Source organism: Stegostoma tigrinum, chromosome 43 (assembly GCF_030684315.1).
Source record: "Stegostoma tigrinum isolate sSteTig4 chromosome 43, sSteTig4.hap1, whole genome shotgun sequence".
Classification (NCBI taxonomy): domain Eukaryota; kingdom Metazoa; phylum Chordata; class Chondrichthyes; order Orectolobiformes; family Stegostomatidae; genus Stegostoma; species Stegostoma tigrinum.
Window position 1 is genome coordinate 13,198,805 of NC_081396.1, and position 17,476 is coordinate 13,216,280.

The window sequence follows — 17,476 nt, forward strand, 5'->3', positions numbered from 1 at the left end:
AAAGCTGCACAACATTACAGGTAATGTATTAGTATGGACAGAAGTTTGGTTAACTAACAGAAAGTAAAGGGTGCTTGTAAGTGGTTGTTTTTCTGGATGGCGATCAGTGGTGGGCCTCAGGGATCAGTGTTGGGACCGCAATTGTTTGCAATTTCCATTGACGTCTTAGAGATGGCAACCAAGTGTTAGTGTGTCAAAGTTCGCAAATGACACTAAAATGAGTGGTAGATCAAAGTGTGCAAATGACATCTGCAGAGAGATATGGATGGATTAAGTGAGTTGGCAAGGATCTAGCAGATTGAATTCAATGCTGGTAGGAACAACAGCAAAATGGACTATTATTAAATAGTGAAAAATGTTACACAGATGGACCCGGGTGTCCTTGCATATGAATCACAAATCATTGGTTTGTAGGTGCAAAACATAATTAAAAAGGCAAATGGAATAGTGTCTTTCATTGCTAGAGGAATGTAGAGTTTAAAAGTAGGGAGGTTATGCTGCAGCTATATAGGATGCTGGTGAGGCCACATCTGGAATACTCTGTACAGGTTTGGTCTCCTTACTTGAGAAAGGATGTCCTGGCACTGGAGACGGTGCAGAGGAGGTTCATTAGATTGATTCCGGAATTGAAAGGGTTGATTTATGAGGAGAGCTTGAGTAGACCAGGACTACACTCTTTGGAATTTGAAGAATTTGGCATATCTTGTAGAAACATGTAAAATTATGAAAGGAGTAGACCATAAGCCACAGGAGTGGAAGTAAGGCCATTCGGCTCAACGTGTCCACTCCGCCAATTAATCACGGCTGATGGGCATTTCAATTCCACTTCCCTGCACTCTCCCTGTAGCCCTTGATTCTTTGTGAGATCAAGAATTTATCAATCTCTGCCTTGAAGACATTTAATGTCACGGCCTCCACTGCACTCCATGATAATGAATTCCACAGGCCCACCACTCTCTGGCTGAAGAAATATCTCATTTCCGTTTTAAATTTACCCCCTCTAACTCTAAGGCTGTGCCCATGTGTCCTAGTCACCCTGCTGAATGGAAACAACTTCCCAGCGTCCACCCTTTCCAAGCCATACATTATCTTGTAAGTTTCTATTAGATCTCCCCCTCAACCTTCTAAACTCTAATGAATACAATCCCAGGATCCTCAGCCATTCATCGTACGTTAAACCTGCCATTCCAGGGGGAATCTCCGCTGGACACGCTCCAGGGCCAGTATGTCCTTCCTGAGGTGCGGGGCCCAAAATTGGACACAGTATTCTAAATGGAGCCCAACTAGAGCTTTATAAACTCTCAGAAGCACATCGCTGCTTTTATATTCCAACCCTCTCGAAATAAACAACAACATTACATTCGCTTTCTTAATCATGGACTCTACCTGCAAGTTAACCTTTAGAGAATCCTGGACCAACACTCCCAGATCCCTTTGTACTACTGCTTTACGAATTTTCTCACCATTTAGAAAATAGTCTATGCCTGTATTCTTTCTTCCAAAGTGCAAAACCTTGCATTTGCTTGCATTGAATTTCATCAGCCATTTCCTGGACCACTCTCCTAAACTATCCAAATCTTTCTGTATCCTCCCCACCTCCTCAGTTCTACCTGCCTGTCCACCTATCTTCGTATCATCGGCAAACTTCGCCAGAATTCCCCCAGTCCCTTCATCCAGATCATTACTATATAAAGTGAACAGCTGCGGCCCCAACACTGAACCCTGCGGGACACCACTTGTCACTGGTTGCCATTCCGAAAAAGAGCCTTTTATCCCAACTCTCTGCCTCTGTCAGACAGCCAATCCTCAATCCAAGCCAGTAGCTCACCTCAAACACCATGGGCCCTCACCTTACTCAGCAGCCTCCCGTGAGGCACCTTATCAAAGGCCTGTTGGAGGTCTAGATAGATAACATCCACTGGGTTTCCCTGGTCTAACATACTTGTTACCTCTTCAAAGAATTCTAACAGGTTTGTCAGGCACGACCTCCCTTACTAAATCCATGCTGACGTGTTCTAATCTGACTCTGCACTTCCAAGAATTTAGAAATCTCATCCTTAACGATGATTTGGGAGTAGGTGAGCACTTTGGTGATAGTGATCGCAATTCTGTTATGTTTACTTCAGTGATGGAAAAGGACAGGTGTATACCACTGGACAAGAGTTATAGCTGGGGGAAAGGCAATTACGATGAGATTAGGCAAGATTTAGGGAGCATAGGATGAGGAAGGAAACTGCAGGAGATGTGCACATTAGAAATGTGGAGCTTATTCAAGGAAAAGCTCCTGTGTGTCCCAGATAAGTATGTACCTGTCAGGCAGGGCAGAAGCTGTAGAGCACGGGAGCCGTTGTCAACGAAGCAAGTGGAATCTCTGGTCAAGAGCAAGAAGAAGGCTTATGTTAGGATGAGAAGTGAAGGCTCAATTAGGACACTTGAGTGTTACAAGGTAGCCAGGAAAGACCTAAAGAGAGACCTCAGAAGACCTAGGAGGAGACATGAGAAGTTGTTGGTGGATAGGATCAGGGTAAACCCTAAGGCTTTCTATAGGTATTTAAGGAATAAAAGAATGACGAGACTAAGATTAGGGCCAATCAAGGATAGTAGTGGAAAGTTGTGTGTGGAGTCAGAGGAGATAGGGGAAGCACAAAATGAATATTTTTCAACAGTATTCACTCTAGAAAACGACAATGTTGTCGAGGAGAATACTGATACAGGCTACAAGACCAGGTGGGATTGAGGTTCACAAGGAAGAGGGATGACAAATCCTACAGAGGGTGAAAATAGATAAGTCCCCTATGCCGGATTGGATTTATCCTAGGATCTTCTTGGAAGCCAAGGAGGAGATTGCCAAGCCTTTGGCATTGATCTTTAACTTGTCATTGTCTACAGGAATAGTGCCAGATGACTGGAGGATAGCAAATGTGGTTCCCCTCTTCAAGAAGGGTAGTAGAGACAACCCTGGTAATTATAGACCAGGGAGCCTTACCTCAGTTGTTGGTAAAGTGTTGGAAAAGGTTATAAGAGATAGGAATTATAATGATCTAGAAAGGAATAATTTGATTCGGGATAGTCAGCACGGTTTTGTGAGGGGAAGGTTGTGCCTCACAAACCTTATTGAGTTCTTTGAGAAGGTGACCAAACAGGTAGATGAGAGTAAACCGGTTGATCTGGTGTATATGGATTTCAGCAAGGCGTTGCTTTTATTAATAGAGGGATCGAGTTCCGGAACTGCTGCAGTTGTACAAAACTCTGGTCAGGCCACACTTGGAGTATTGCGTACAGTTCTGGTCACCTCATTATAAGAAGGATGTGGAAGCATTGGAAAGGGTGCAGAGGAGATTTACTGGGATGTTGCCTGGTATGGAGGGAAGGTCTTACGAGGAATGGCTGAGGGACTTGAGGCTGTTTTCATGAGAGAGAAGAAGGTTGAGAGGTGACTTAATTGAAACATATGAAATAATCAGAGGGTTAGATAGGGTGGATAGGGAGAGCCTTTTTCCTAGGATGGTGACGGCGAGCACGAGGGGGCATACCTTTAAATTGAGGGGTGAAAGATATAGGACAGATGTCAGAGGTAGTTTCATTACTCAGAGAGTAGTAAGGGAATGGAACGCTTCGCTGCAACGGTAGTAGATTGGCTAAGTGTAAGTACATTTAAGCCGTCATTGGACAAGCATATGAACATACATGGAATAGTGTAGGTTAGATGGGCTTCAGATTGGTATGACACGTCGACAGGTGGGCCAAAGGGCCTGTACTGTGCTGTAATGTTCTATGTTCTAATGGATTCTAAAATTTTACCAACAACCAAGGTTAGGCTAATCGGCCTATAATTTTCAACCTTTTGTCTCGATCCTTTCTGAAACAAGGGGGTTACAACAGCAATCTTGCAATCATCTGGGACTTTCCCAGACTCCAGTGACTTTTGAAAGATCACAACCAAAGCCTCCACTATTTCCACAGCCACCTCCCTCAGAACTCTAGGATGTAGCCCATCAGGGCCAGGAAATTTATCAATTTTTAGACCTTTTAGCCTTTCAAGCACTTTCTCGAAGCAGGGAGGTTGTTTCCACTGGTGGGTGAAACTAGAACAAGGAAGCATAGCCGCAAAATAAGGGGCAGCAGATTTAGAGCCCAGTTGAAGAGGAATTTCTTTCCGCAAAGGTTTGTGAATCTGAGGAATTACCTGCCCAGTGAACCGGTTGAAGCTACCTCATTGAGTGCTTTTAAGGCATATGTAGCTTAATTTTTGAACAGTAAAGGAATTAAGGGTTATGGTGAGCAGGTGGTTAAGTGAAGCTGAGTCCACAAAATAATCAGCCAAGATCTTATTGAGTAGCGGACCAGGCTGATGAGCTAGATGGCCTACTCCTGTTTCTTATGTGGTTACTGGCACCAACTCTTGTTCACCCATCATCCTGTGCTCACGAACCTACAGTACATTAACACAGTAGCTGGAAATTGGGAGGTCGTGTTGTGGCTGTACAGGACACTCGTTAGGCCACTATTGGAATACTGCATGCATTTCTGGCCTTCCTGCTAGATGAAGGATGTTGTAAAACTTGAAAGGATTCAGAAAAGATTTACTATGATTTTGCCAGGGTTGGACAGTTTGAGCTGTAGGGAGTGGCTGAATAGGCTGGGACAATTTTTTCTGGAGGCTGAGGGGTGACACTGAGAGGGGCATGGAGAGTGTAAATAAACAAGGTTTTTTCACCAGGATGAAGGGTGTCCAAAATTAGACAGCACAGGTTTAAGTTGAAAAGGGAAGGAACTAAAAGGGATCTAAGGGGCAACTTTTTCACGCAGAGGGTGGAGCATGTATGGAATGAGTTGTCAGAGGAAGTGCTGCGGGCTGGTACAGTCACATCATTTAAAGGGCATCTGGATGGGTACACGAATAGGAAGGGTTTAGATTAGATTAGGTTCCCTACAGTGTTGGGCCAAAGGGCCTGTTTCCACAAGTCCACACCGCTCCTTGCAGCATCCCACCCACACCCATCCCCCTATAACCCTCACACCCCTGAACACTACGGGCAATTTAGCAAGGCCGATCCACCTAGCCTGCACATCTTTGGACTGTGGGAGGAAACCGGAGCACCCGGAGGAAGCCCACGTCGACACCGAGAGAATGTGCAAACTCCACACGGACAGTTACCCGAGGCTGGAATCGAACCCGGGTCCCTGGCGCTGCGAGGCTGCAGTGCCAACCACTGACTTAGAGGGATACGGGCCAAATGCTGGCATGCTGTGTATCTCTATGACTATTGTAACTGGTTCGTTATTTTGGGGCAAGAAATATAAATCAGATAGCGCCGGAGAAAGTCAGTGGGTCTGGCAGCATCTGTATGGAGAGAACGCAGAGGTAAGTGGATTGGAAAATTCTGGTTTCTCTCCGCAGAGCAGTCTTGCTCCGGCAATACCTGCTTTTGTTTCCGATCTTCAGCATTCCTCTCGTTCTTTGTTTCATTTTACCGGGTTTTCGGCTCAAACAAGACGTTCACCAGGCCGCTCTATCCACCCGCCCGATCTATCCCGATTCTTTATTCCGCCTTATCCGTAAGTTTTCTGGAAACGGTCCGGATTTCTGTAACAATCCTGCTCCTGCACACATGGGAAGGCTGCAGACGAGTCTTGACCCCCACCAACCAACATCGTAGCCGCGCATGCGTCCCACCGAACAAGAGACCACCCAACAAAGATGGCAACGTTGACTCAAGATTGTCACCCTCTGAGCCGTATTCCAGCTTGCTACAAACACAGAGCTGGGAATTTCAAAATTCGGACCTATCAACTACACCGGATATCTGTGAAAGCAAAGGTTGTCGGGGGCTCCTTAGTTTCTACCCATCTTTTCTCTCCCTTGCCGCACCGCCCCGCATTTCACTTGCGCTGACACTGCGCTTGTGCAGCCCAGTCACGTGCGCCGCCACAAGTCCCGCCCTTTATTCGCTCCGAGGTAACAAGGTGCAGAGTTGGGTGAACACAGCCGGCCCAGGAGCATCAGAGGAGCTGGGAAGCTGACGTTTCGGACCTAGACCCTTCTGTGGGGTGATGCTGCTTGGCCTGCTGTGTTCATCCATCTCTACACCTTGTTACCTCGGATTCTCCAGCATCTGCAGTTCCCGTTATCTCTTTGCTCACTACAATTGGTTGAAGGGACAGCGCACCGGATCGGTCCTCTGCCCCATTTTTCTCTGGAAAAGCTGTCAATCAACCTGGTCCCATTGTCAGGTGACACTGCCCCAGTCGCACCCTGAGCTGCTGCTTGCCCGTTGGAGGTGGGAGGGTACCGGCTGCAAACCACTGACGACCGGACCATCCACAACCTCATCATCTCAGGTGACCCCCCCAGCCAACAGCCTCCAACCTCATTGTTCCCAACCCCGCACCGCCCGCTTCAATCTCCTTCCCAAAATCCACAAAGCTGGCTGCCCTGGGTGACCCATTGTCTCTGCCTGCTCCTGCCTCACCGAACTTATCTCCACCTATCTCGACTCCATTTTCTCCCCCTAGGTCCAGGGACTCCCTACTTACGTCTGTGACACCAGCCACACCCTCCACCTCCTCCAGAACTTCCAATTCCCCGGGCCCCAACACCTCCTTTTCACCATGGACGTCCAGTCCCTATACACTGGCATTCCCCATACAGATGGCCTAAAGGCCCTCCACTTCTTCCTGTCCCGCAGGTCTGACCAGGCCCCCTCCATTGACACCCTCATCCACTTAGCCGAACTCGTCCTCACCCTCAACAACTTCTGTTTTAATTCCTCCCACTTCCTTCAGACAAAGGTGATGGCCATGGGTACCCACATGGGCCCAAGCTATGCTTGCCTCTTTGTAGGTTAGGTGGAACAGCCCCTCTTCCGTAGCTACACTGGCCCTAAATCCCATCTCTTCCTCCTTACATTGACGACTATCTGCGCCGCCTCGTGCTCCCATGAGGAGCTCAAACAGTTCATCCACTTCAACACCTTCCACCCCAACCTTAAGTTCACCATCTCTAATACCTTTCTGTTGTTCCTGGACCTCTCTGTCTCCATCTCTGGCAACCACCTATAAACAGATATCCATTTCAATCCCACCTCGTTCCACCTACTTTCCTGCAACAATGTCATCCCCTATTCCCAATTCCTTCACCTCCGCCACATCTGGTCCCAGGATGAGGCATTCCACTCCTGTACATCTCAGATGTCCTCATTTTTCAAGGACTGCAACTTTCTCCCTCAGTGGTCGAAAACGCCCTCAACCGTGTCTCCGGGATTTCACGCAACTCATCCCTCACACCCCTTCCCGCAATAACAACCAAAAATGAATCCTCCTCGTCCTCACGTACTATTTGGCCAACCTCCGGATCCAACACATCATCCTCCGACACTTCCGCCATCTGCAATCTGACTCCACCACCAAAGACATTTTTCCCTCCCCAGCCTTATCCGCTTTCCTGAGGGACCACTCTCTCCATGACCCCCTCGTCCGCTCCACACTCCTCTCCAGCCCCACCACACCCGACACTTTTCCCTGCGACCACAGGAAGTGCTACACCTGGCCCTACACCTCCTCCCTCACCCCCATCCCAGGCCCCAAGAAAACTTTCCATATCAAGCAGATGTTCACCTGTACATTTGCTAATGTGGTATGCTGCATCCGCTGTTCCTGCTGTGGCTACCTCTACATTGGGGAAACCAAGCGGAGGCTTGGGGACCACTTTGCAGAACACCTCCACTCGGTTCACACTAAACAACTGCACCTCCCAGTCGCGAATCATTTCAACTCCCTCTCCCATTCCTCAGATGACATGTCCATCCTGGGCCTCCTGCAGTGCCACAACGACGCCACCCGAAGGTTGCAGGAACAGCAACTCATATTCCGCTTGGAAACACTATAGTTCAATGTGGACTTCACAAGCTTCAAAATCTCCCCTCCCTCTACCTTATCCCAAAACCAACCCAGCTCGTCCCCGCCTCCATGTCCTTCCTACCACCTATTCCCTCCTCCCACCTCAAGCCCCACCTCCATCTCCTACCTAATAACCGCATCCCACCCCCTTGATCTGTCCATCCTCCCTGGACTGACCTATCTCCTCACTAACTCCCCACCTACACTCACCTTTACTGGCTCCATCCCCGCCTCTTTGACCTGTCTGTCTCCTCTTCACCTATCTTCTCCACTATTCATCTTCTATCTGCCTCCCCCTCTCTCCCTATTTATTTCAGAACTCCATTCCCCTCCCCCATTTCTGAAGAAGGGTCTAGGCCCGAAACATCAGCTTTCCTCCTTCTCTGATGCTGCTTGGCCTGCTGTGTTCATCTAGTTCTACAGCTTGTTGTCTCAGATTCTCCAGCATCTGCAGTTCCTCCTATCTCTTACCTCAGGACAGGGGTTAGCTCTTTTACTGTGCCCAGGGTAGGAGTGAGCACATTTACCACCCTAAGCACAGAGATTGGCATGTTTTCTGTCCCCTAACCTGGTTGAACATCAGCATTTATCCTGTGCGCAGGGCATGGATTAGCATCTTCATTGACCAAGGGCAGGGATTAGCACTCTTATTGTTCCAAGGCAGGCATTTTTTGAGTCGCAAATGACACCACACCGGGTTATAATTCAACAGGTTCATTTGAAAACACAAATTTGCCAAGCCTCACTCCTTCCTCAGGTGTCAGTCAGAGAGGTAGTAACCGATACAAGTATTTGTGAGTAAAAGATCAAAGGGTCCCACCACTGATGAGGATGTATTAAACCTAAAATGCTAGTAAATCTTTAATCTCTTAGAAAGTTTTAATTGATTAATATGTGTATGTAAATCCCCAAATTCCTTTCAAGTCATGGTCCTGAGAGAACAAAAGGTTTTATCAGTGTAAAGATGATTTGACTTTTTAGGTCAGAAATGCATGATAGGTGTGAGGCCTCATTTAGAATCTGTTTCAGTTTTGGTTTGGAGTCAGACTGGTTTTATTTCGAAAGTAGGAATTTATAAAACATCACATTGACTGACTGACTGTGTATAAATTGTGCGCTTTTTGAACAAAGTAGAATGTATCTGCAAATACAAATTCACCCCGTAGATTTACATGTGTTGGGGTGGGGACAGAGAGAGCACATGTCTGGGGGTTGGAGAGAGAAACAGTGTGTGGATGTGTGGGTGTGCTTGAGAGACAGTGTTTGTTTAAGAGAGGATCAGTGTGAGAGAGTGTTTGTGCTTGAGAGATAGTGTGTGTACGAGAGAGGATCTTTGAGAGTGTGTGTGTGTGTACATATGACAGTCATATGCTCTCACACACACACATTCACCTTCACAGTGGCTCACATGCTCACAAAGATTCTCTCTCATACATTCTGTCTCTCACACACACAGTCTCCCTCACATGCACACTCTCTTCCTCTCTCTCCCTCCCACAACACACCCATGCGAACATACGCGCACTCTCAGACATGTGCACGCAGGCATACACACACACATACTCTCTCCCCCCCCCCCATTCTCCCCCGACACTCTCTCTCTCACACACACACACACACACACACACACACACACATGCACAAACACATGTAAGTCAATGGGGTGAATTTTTATTTGCAGATATATTCTACTTTGTTCAAAAAGCACACAATTTATAGTCAGTAAATGTGGTGTTTTATAAATTCCTACTTTACAAATAAACCAGTCTGACTCCAAACCAAAACACAACCAGATTCTAAACAAGGCCTCATACCTAACATGCATTGCCTGACCAAAAATGTCACTTCTTCTTTACACTGATAAAACCTTTAGTTTTCTCAGGACAATGACTTGAAAGGAATTCATGGATTTATATATACATCTTAGTCGATTAAAACCTTCTCACTGATTAAGTATTTAATAGCATCTTAGGTTTGTTTAATGCATCCTCAACAGTGTGTTGACCCTTTGATCTTATACTTTACTTTTACTGTGTCTAATACTGCCTCTCTCACAAACACCTGAAGAAGGAGTAAGGCTACAAAAGCTTGTGTTTTCCAATGAATCTGTTGGACAATAACCTGATGTCATGTGATTTCTGACCTTGTCTGCTCCAGTCCAACACCAGCACCTCCACATCAAGGCGTTTTTCTGGACATACAAACCGATTGTAAAAGCTTGCATAGGTATGTGAAGCGAAAAAAATAGTGAAGACAAAAGTTGGTCTCCTCCAGTCAGAAACAGGGGTGGATATCATAGGAAACAAAGAGGTGATAGGCCAATTAAATGCATACTTCAGTTGCGTCTTCACAAAGGAGGTCACAAATAACATCCAAAAATATTGAGGAACACAATACATGGTCAGAGGAAGGAAGTGATGGAAATCAGTATGGAAGAAGAAAGGTGATAATGGGGAAATTGATGGGATTAATGGCAGATGAATCGCCAAGGTCTGATAACCTTAACCGCAGATTATTTTAAAAAGTGACCCTTTGGTGGTCATTGGTGGTCATCATTCAAGATTCCACTGACTCTGGAACATTTCCTTTGGATGGAAGGTGACTAAAATATCTGCACTATTTTTTTAAAATATGGAGGTGAGGAGAAAACAGGGAATTATAGGCCATTAAATCTGACATCAGTAATGTGGAAAATTCCAGAAGATTTAATTGCAGAACACTTGGAAAAGTGTGACAGGATTGGACAGAGTCAGCATAGACTTACAAAAGCAAAGTCATGCTTCACAAAGCTACTGGAATTTTTTGAAGCACGTAACTAGTAGAGTTAATGAGGATGAACCCGTTTACTTGGAGATGGTTTACTTTGAATTTGAGAAGGCTTCCAATAAAGTATCACAGAAGAGATTAGCATGTAAAATTAAAGCACATGAGATTTGGGTGGTGCACTGACAAAGAGAACTCCTTGTCGGATAGGAACCTAGAACAGGTTCTTCAGCACACAATGTTGTGCCAAACATGACACCAAGTTAAGCTAATCCCTTCTGCCTCCACATGGACCATATTGCTCAATTCCTTGCTCATTCAACTTATTCTAAATGTCTCATAAATATCCCTAACATTATATGCATCTACCACTACCCCAGCAGTGCATTCTACCATTATCTGTAAAAAAAAAATTTCCCCTCACATCCCCTTTGAGCTTTCCCTCTCTCAGCATAAATGTATGCCTTCTGGTATGGCATTTCAACACTGGGGAAAAGATCCTGACGATCTATGGCTCTATCTATGCCACTCATAATTTTTTAAACTTCTATCAGGTCTCCCCTCAGCCTCCACCACTCCGTAGAAAACAACCCTAGTTGGTCCAGCCTCTCCTTATAGCCCAACCACCTCAGCAAACTCAGGCATATAAATAGCAAGCGGGACAGAACACCAACACTTTACTGGAGGCGCGCTGACAATATTACCTAGCAGGGTGCCGAAATGTCTGCGATCAAACACACCGGCTTGGTGAGCATGCCTACAAATTCATCCACAACCCGAGCCACAAATCTTCTCAAAATTTAAAGCCCATACCCTTTAATCCAGGCAGCATCCTGGCAGAGAAGATAGGAACTGCAGATGCTGGAGAATCTGAGATAACAAGGTGTGGAACTGGACAAACACAGCAGCCAAGCAGCATCTTAGGAGCAGGATTTTGTGACGAAGGGTCTTGGCCCGAAACGTCAGCTTTCCTGCTCCTAAGATGCTGCTTGGCCTGCTGTGTTCATCCAACTCCACACCTTGTTATCTAGAATTCTGGCAGACCTCTTCTGCACTGTCTCCAAAGCCTCCACATCCTTCCTGCAGTGTGGCAAACAAAATTGTACATACTACTCTAAGTTGAATCCACCACTTCCTCTGCAAGTTCATTTGACACACGAATTCTGTTTGAAACAATTTCCCCTCATGTCTTTTTTAATCTTTCTCCTCTCATCTTAAAAACTGCCCCTTCATTTTGAAATCCCCTAAACTAGGGAAAAGACACTAGCTATTTATCTTGTCTATACCCCTCGTGACTTTATTAACCTCTGAATGGTCACCCCTCAACCTTGTGCATTCCAGTGAAAGAAGTCCCAGCTGATGCAGCCTCTCCTTATAACTCAAATCCTCCATTCCTGGAAACTCCAAGTAAATCTGTCCTGAACTCTGTCCAGCTTAATTTCCTTCATACAACAGGGTGAACCGAAATGGGCATGGTGCTCCAGAGAAGTGGCCTCATCAACATATAATATTCTAGGTAGCTGTGGGAGTCGGTGGGCTTGAAATGGACATCAGTTACCAGCTGGTTGCCTGAGATGGAGACTGAGAGATCCAGGAAGGTGAGGGATTAACGCCCTTGACCGCGTCTCCCATATTTCCTGCAACACATCCCTCACACACCGCCCCCGCCACAACCGCCCAAAGAGGATTCCCCTCGTTCTCACACACCACCCCATCAACCTCCGCATACAGCGCATCATCCTCCGACACTTCCGCCATCTACAATCCGACCCCACCACCCAAGACATTTTTCCATCCCCACCCCTGTCTGCTTTCCGGAGAGACCACTCACATCTTCACCTGCACTCACATGTTCACCTGCATATCTGCCAATGTGGTATACTGCATCCACTGTACCCGGTCTGGCTTCCTCTACATTGGAGAAACCAAGCGGAGGCTTGGGGACCGCTTTGCAGAACACCTCCGCTCGGTTCGCAACAAACAACTGCACCTCCCAGTCGCAAACCATTTCCACTCCCCCTCCCATTCTTTAGATGATATGTCCATCATGGGCCTCCTGCAGTGCCACAATGATGCCACCCGAAGGTTGCAGGAACAGCAACTCATATTCCGCTTGGGAACCCTGCAGCCTAATGGTATAAATGTGGACTTCACCAGCTTCAAAATCTCCCCTTCCCCCACTGCATCCCTAAACCAGCCCAGTTCGTCCCCTCTCCCCACTGCACCACACAACCAGCCCAGCTCTTCCCCTCCACCCACTGCAGCCCAAAACCAGTCCAACTTGTCTCTGCCTCCCTAACCTGTTCTTCCTCTCACCCATCCCTTCCTCCCAACCCAAGCCGCACCCCCATCTCCTACCTACTAACCTCATCCCACATCCTTGACCTGTCCATCTTCCCTGGACTGACCTATCCCCTCCCTACCTCCCCACCTATACTCTCTCCACCTATCTTCTTTTCTCTCTATCTTCAGTCCGCCTCCCCCTCTCTCCCTATTTATTCCAGAACCCTCACCCCATCCCCCTCTCTGATGAAGGGTCTAGGCCCGAAATGTCAGCTTTTGTGCTCCTGAGATGCTGCTTGGCCTGCTGTGTTCATCCAGCCTCACATTTTATTATGGTCGATTATGCAATCTGAATTAGTCACAAGGGTCATGTCCACCTCCCTCTTGAATATTTCTGATGAACTGGCTCCAACAGTTTTCAGTGGTGGAGAATGCCACAGGCTCACAATTCTCTGAATGAAGAAATTCTTCCTCATCTCAGCCCTGAATGGCTTACCCCTTATGGTTAGACTGTCACCCCTAGTTCTGTACTCCCCCAGTATTGGGAACATTCTTCCTGCATCTAGTCTGTCCAGTCACATCAGGATGAGCTGGACTGAAGAGTTTGTTTCTGTGCTGTATCACTTTAAGACTTCATGATCCAGCACTGATTACTGTGGTAAAAGGCCTCCAGTCCGAAAAACAACCCTTCCACCGTCACTCTGTCTCCTGCTGTTTAGGCAATTTTATATCCAACTGGCAAACTCACCCTGAATTCCATGTAATCTAACTTTACTAATTAGTCTTCATGGCAGAACCTTGTCAAAGGCATTACTCAAGTCCAGGTAAACAATGATAGAGATAGCAAAGAGTGGAGCTGGGTGAACACAGAGGACCAATCTTAGGAGCACAAAAGCTGACGTTTTGGGTCTAGACCCTTCATCGGGGTTGGGGGGGGGAGAAGGTTCTGAAATAAATAGGGAGAGAGGGGGAGGCGAATCGAAGATGGATAGAGGAGAAGATAGGTGGAGAGGAGTCAGACAAGTTAAAGAGGCAGGGATGGAGCCAGTAGAGGTGAGTGTAGGTGGGGAGGTAGAAAGGGGATAGGTCAGTCCAGGGAGGATGGACAGGTCAAGGGGGCGGGATGAGGCTAGGAGGTAGGAGATGGGGGTTGGGCTTGAGGTGGGAGGAGTGGATAGGTAGGAGGACAAGTGAGGCAGGCGGATATGAGCTGGACTGGCTTTGCGATGCGATTGAGGGAGGGGGGATTTTGAAGCTTGTGAAGTCCACATTGATACCCATTGAACTGCAGGGTTCCCAAATGAAATATGAGTTGCTGTTCCTGCAACCTTCGGGTGGCGTCGTTGTGGCACTGCAGGACGCCCAGGATGGACATGTCGTCTAAGGAGTGTAAGGGGGAGTTGGAACACCTCCGCTTAGTTTCCCTGATGTAGCGAAGGCCACAACAAGAACAGCGGATACAGTATACCACATTACAGATGTCAGGTGAACATCTGTTTGATGTGGAAGGTCTTCTTTGAGCCTGGGATGGGGGTGAGGGGAGAGGTGTAGGGGGCAGGTGTAGCACTTCCTGCAGTTGCATGGAAAAGTGCCAGGGGTGGTGGGGCTGGTGGGGAGTGTGGAGCAGACACGGGAGTCACGGAGACAATCCGGAAAACAGATAAGGGTGTGGAAGGAACAATGTCTTTGATAGTGGGGTCAGATTGCAGATGGCAGAAGCGTTGGAGGATGATGCGTTGGATCCGGAGGTTGGTGGGGTGGTAGTGAGGACAAAGGGGGATTCTGTTTTGGTTGCTATTGCAGGGACAGAGTGTGAGGGATGAGTTGCGGGAAATTGAGAGACACATCAAGGGTGTTTTTGACCACTGTGGAGAGGAAGTTGCAGTCCTTTGAAAAACGAGGACATCTGGGATGTCCAGAAATGAAATGCCTCATCTCTAGGGCAGATGTGGCAGAGGCAAAGGAATTGGGAATAGGGGATGGCCTTTTTCCAGGAAGGTGGGTGAGAGGAGGTGTATTCTCGGTAGATGTGGGAGATGGTAGGCTTGATATGGATATCGGTTTCCAGGTGGTTGCCAGAGATGGAAATAGAGAGGTCCAGGAGGGAGAGAGAGGTATCAGAGATGGTCCAGGTGAACTTAAGGTTGGGGTGGAAGGTGTTTGTGAATTGGATGAACTGCTCAAGCACCTCATGGGAACACAAGGCGGCATTGATACAGCCATCGATGTAACTGATGAAGATGTGGGGGATAGGGCCAGAGTAGCTTCGGAAGAGGGATTGTTCCAATGTACAAAGAGGCAGGCATATCTTGGGCCCATGCGGAAGCCATGGCCACCCCCTTTGTCTGTAGGAAGTGGGAGTAATCGAAAGAGAAGTTGTTGAGGCTGTGGACGAGTTCAGCTAAGAGGATAAGGGTGTCAGTGGAAGGGGACTGGTCAGGCCTGCGGGAGAGGAAGAAGCAGGGGCCTTTAGGCCATCTGAATGCAAGTGTATAGGGACTGGACGTCCATGGTGAAGATGAGGTGTTGGGGGCCAGGGAATTGGAAGTTCTGGAGGAGGTGGAGGGCCTGGGTGGTGTCATGGATGTAGATGGGGAGTTCCTGGACCAAGGGGGAGAAAATGGAGTCAAGATAAGTGGAGGTGCATTTGGTGGGGCAGGACCAGGCGGAGACATTGGGTTGACCAGTGTAGTCAGGTTTGTGGATTCTGGGAAGGAGACAGAAACGGGCGGTCGGGGTGGGAAACGATGAGTTTGGAGGCTGTGGATGGGAGGTCACCTGAAGTGATGAGGTTGTGGATGGTTTGGGAGATGATGTTTTGGTGGCCAGTGCTGGGGTCATGATCAAGGAGACAGTAGGTGGAGGTGTCAGAGAGTTGGCGATGTAGAGTCAGTGCGTCATACTACAACTGTGCCTTCCTTGTCCGCAGGTTTTATTGGGAGGTTGGGATTGGAGAGGAGAGCTGCATGTTCTGTGGGGGAGAGGTTGGAGTGGGTAAGAGGGGTGGAGAGGTTGAGGCGATTGATGTCTCAACAACAGTTGGAGATGAAGACATTGAGGGAGGGTAGGAGGCCTTGGGGTGGTGTCCAGGAGGTCGTGGTGTGTTGCAAGTGGGAGAAGGGGACAGTAGAGGGAGGGCTAGGCTCACGATTAAAGAAGTAAGCGCAGATGCAGCAGAAAAACTGTTCAGCATCCAGGCTTGAGCTGTATTTATTGATGTTTGGGTGGAGGGGGACGAAGGTGAGCACTTTACTGAGGACTGACTGTTCATGCTCAGTGAGTGGGAGGTCTGGGGGATGGTGAAGACCTGGCAGGGCTGGGTGGTACTGTCTCCTCTGGAGCTGCTGGTTGTGGAGGTTGTGGGTGGATCAGCCTAGGCCAGAAAATCCCGGATGTTGGCGGAGGCAGCAGTGGTGTCCTCAATGTCTGTGGTATTGGCCTTGGAAATGGAGGCGGCAGCATCAGTACCAGATGGCGTTTTCTGTACTGGAAATGGTGTACCGGATTTCATCCGTGGAATCCATGGGTGCTCCGAAAGTGGCCACATGGCCAATGGCAGTGGGTACATTGAAGGGAAGGTCCTGGGTCGGGTTGGGGATTTGGGGGGTGGTGGCAGAGGCCTGTGATAGGTGGCAGGCACCAGTATGTTTAGTCTACAGACGGCTTTTAGTATCCAACAAAGCACAGTAGAATTGTGAATTCAGGTTGTGGACCCTGCGAAGAATCAAGAACAGGAGAGGTCCTTTGCAGGTCTGGGAGAGGGAGGCTCTCAGCTTGGGTTGGCTTGATTGCATTACCAAGAGATGTCAGTGCATTGCTGTGAGTGTGTGTTTGAGGAGTTGCAGGGAGAAACGTTTTTGAAGGACATCAATGTTATGAATGTAGCAGTCGTCGAGGTTGGGGAAAAATTGGGAAGGCCTGTACAACTGCAACATAACATCCCAACTTCTATACTCAATGATGGGAGATAGGAGAGATACCCCCTACTAATCCCAAAACCAGCCAAGCTTGTCCCCGCCTGCCTAACCTGTTCTTTCACGCACCTATCCCCTCCTCCCACCTCAAGCCACACCCCCATTTCGTACCCACTAACGTCATCCCACCCCCTTGACCTGTCCATCCTCCCCAGACTGACCTATCCCCTCCCTACCTCCCCTCAACTTTACTGGCTCCAACCCCACCACCTTGACCTGTCTGTCTCCTCTCCACCTTTATCCATCTTCTATCTACCTCCCCTTCTCTCCCTATTTATTTCAGAATCCCCTTCCCCTCCCCCATTTCTAAAGAAGGGTCCAGACTCGAAACATCACATTTCCTGCTCTTCTGTTGCTGCTTGGCCTGCTGTGTTCATTCACCTGTACACGTTGTTACCTCAGATTCTCCAGCATCGGCAGTTTCTACTATCTCTGTACAAATTGCAAGCAATTCTGTGGAAGCTGTTCCATTGTGTCAGACTAGTCTGTACTGTCTGTACTGAGTGCTTGTAGGCCGGGTGGACGATCACAGCATTATGATCTGATTTTCTGGAATA

The 17,476-nt window shown here is 47.8% G+C and overlaps 1 protein-coding gene across 9 annotated transcripts in view; it reads right to left on the minus strand.

The window, feature by feature from the left end:
• LOC125449040 (zinc finger protein 239-like) overlaps nucleotides 1-17,476 on the minus strand; it is a 249,880-nt gene that overhangs the window by 33,374 nt on the left and 199,030 nt on the right. The window contains exon 1 of one of the 9 annotated variants that reach the window (XM_048524600.2): nucleotides 5,424-5,651. The exons of the other annotated variants lie outside the window; for them this stretch is intronic. The gene's annotated coding sequence lies outside the window, so the exon portion shown is untranslated. Of the gene's footprint in view, nucleotides 1-5,423; nucleotides 5,652-17,476 lie in introns of those variants that run through there. 9 annotated transcript variants of the gene reach the window in all.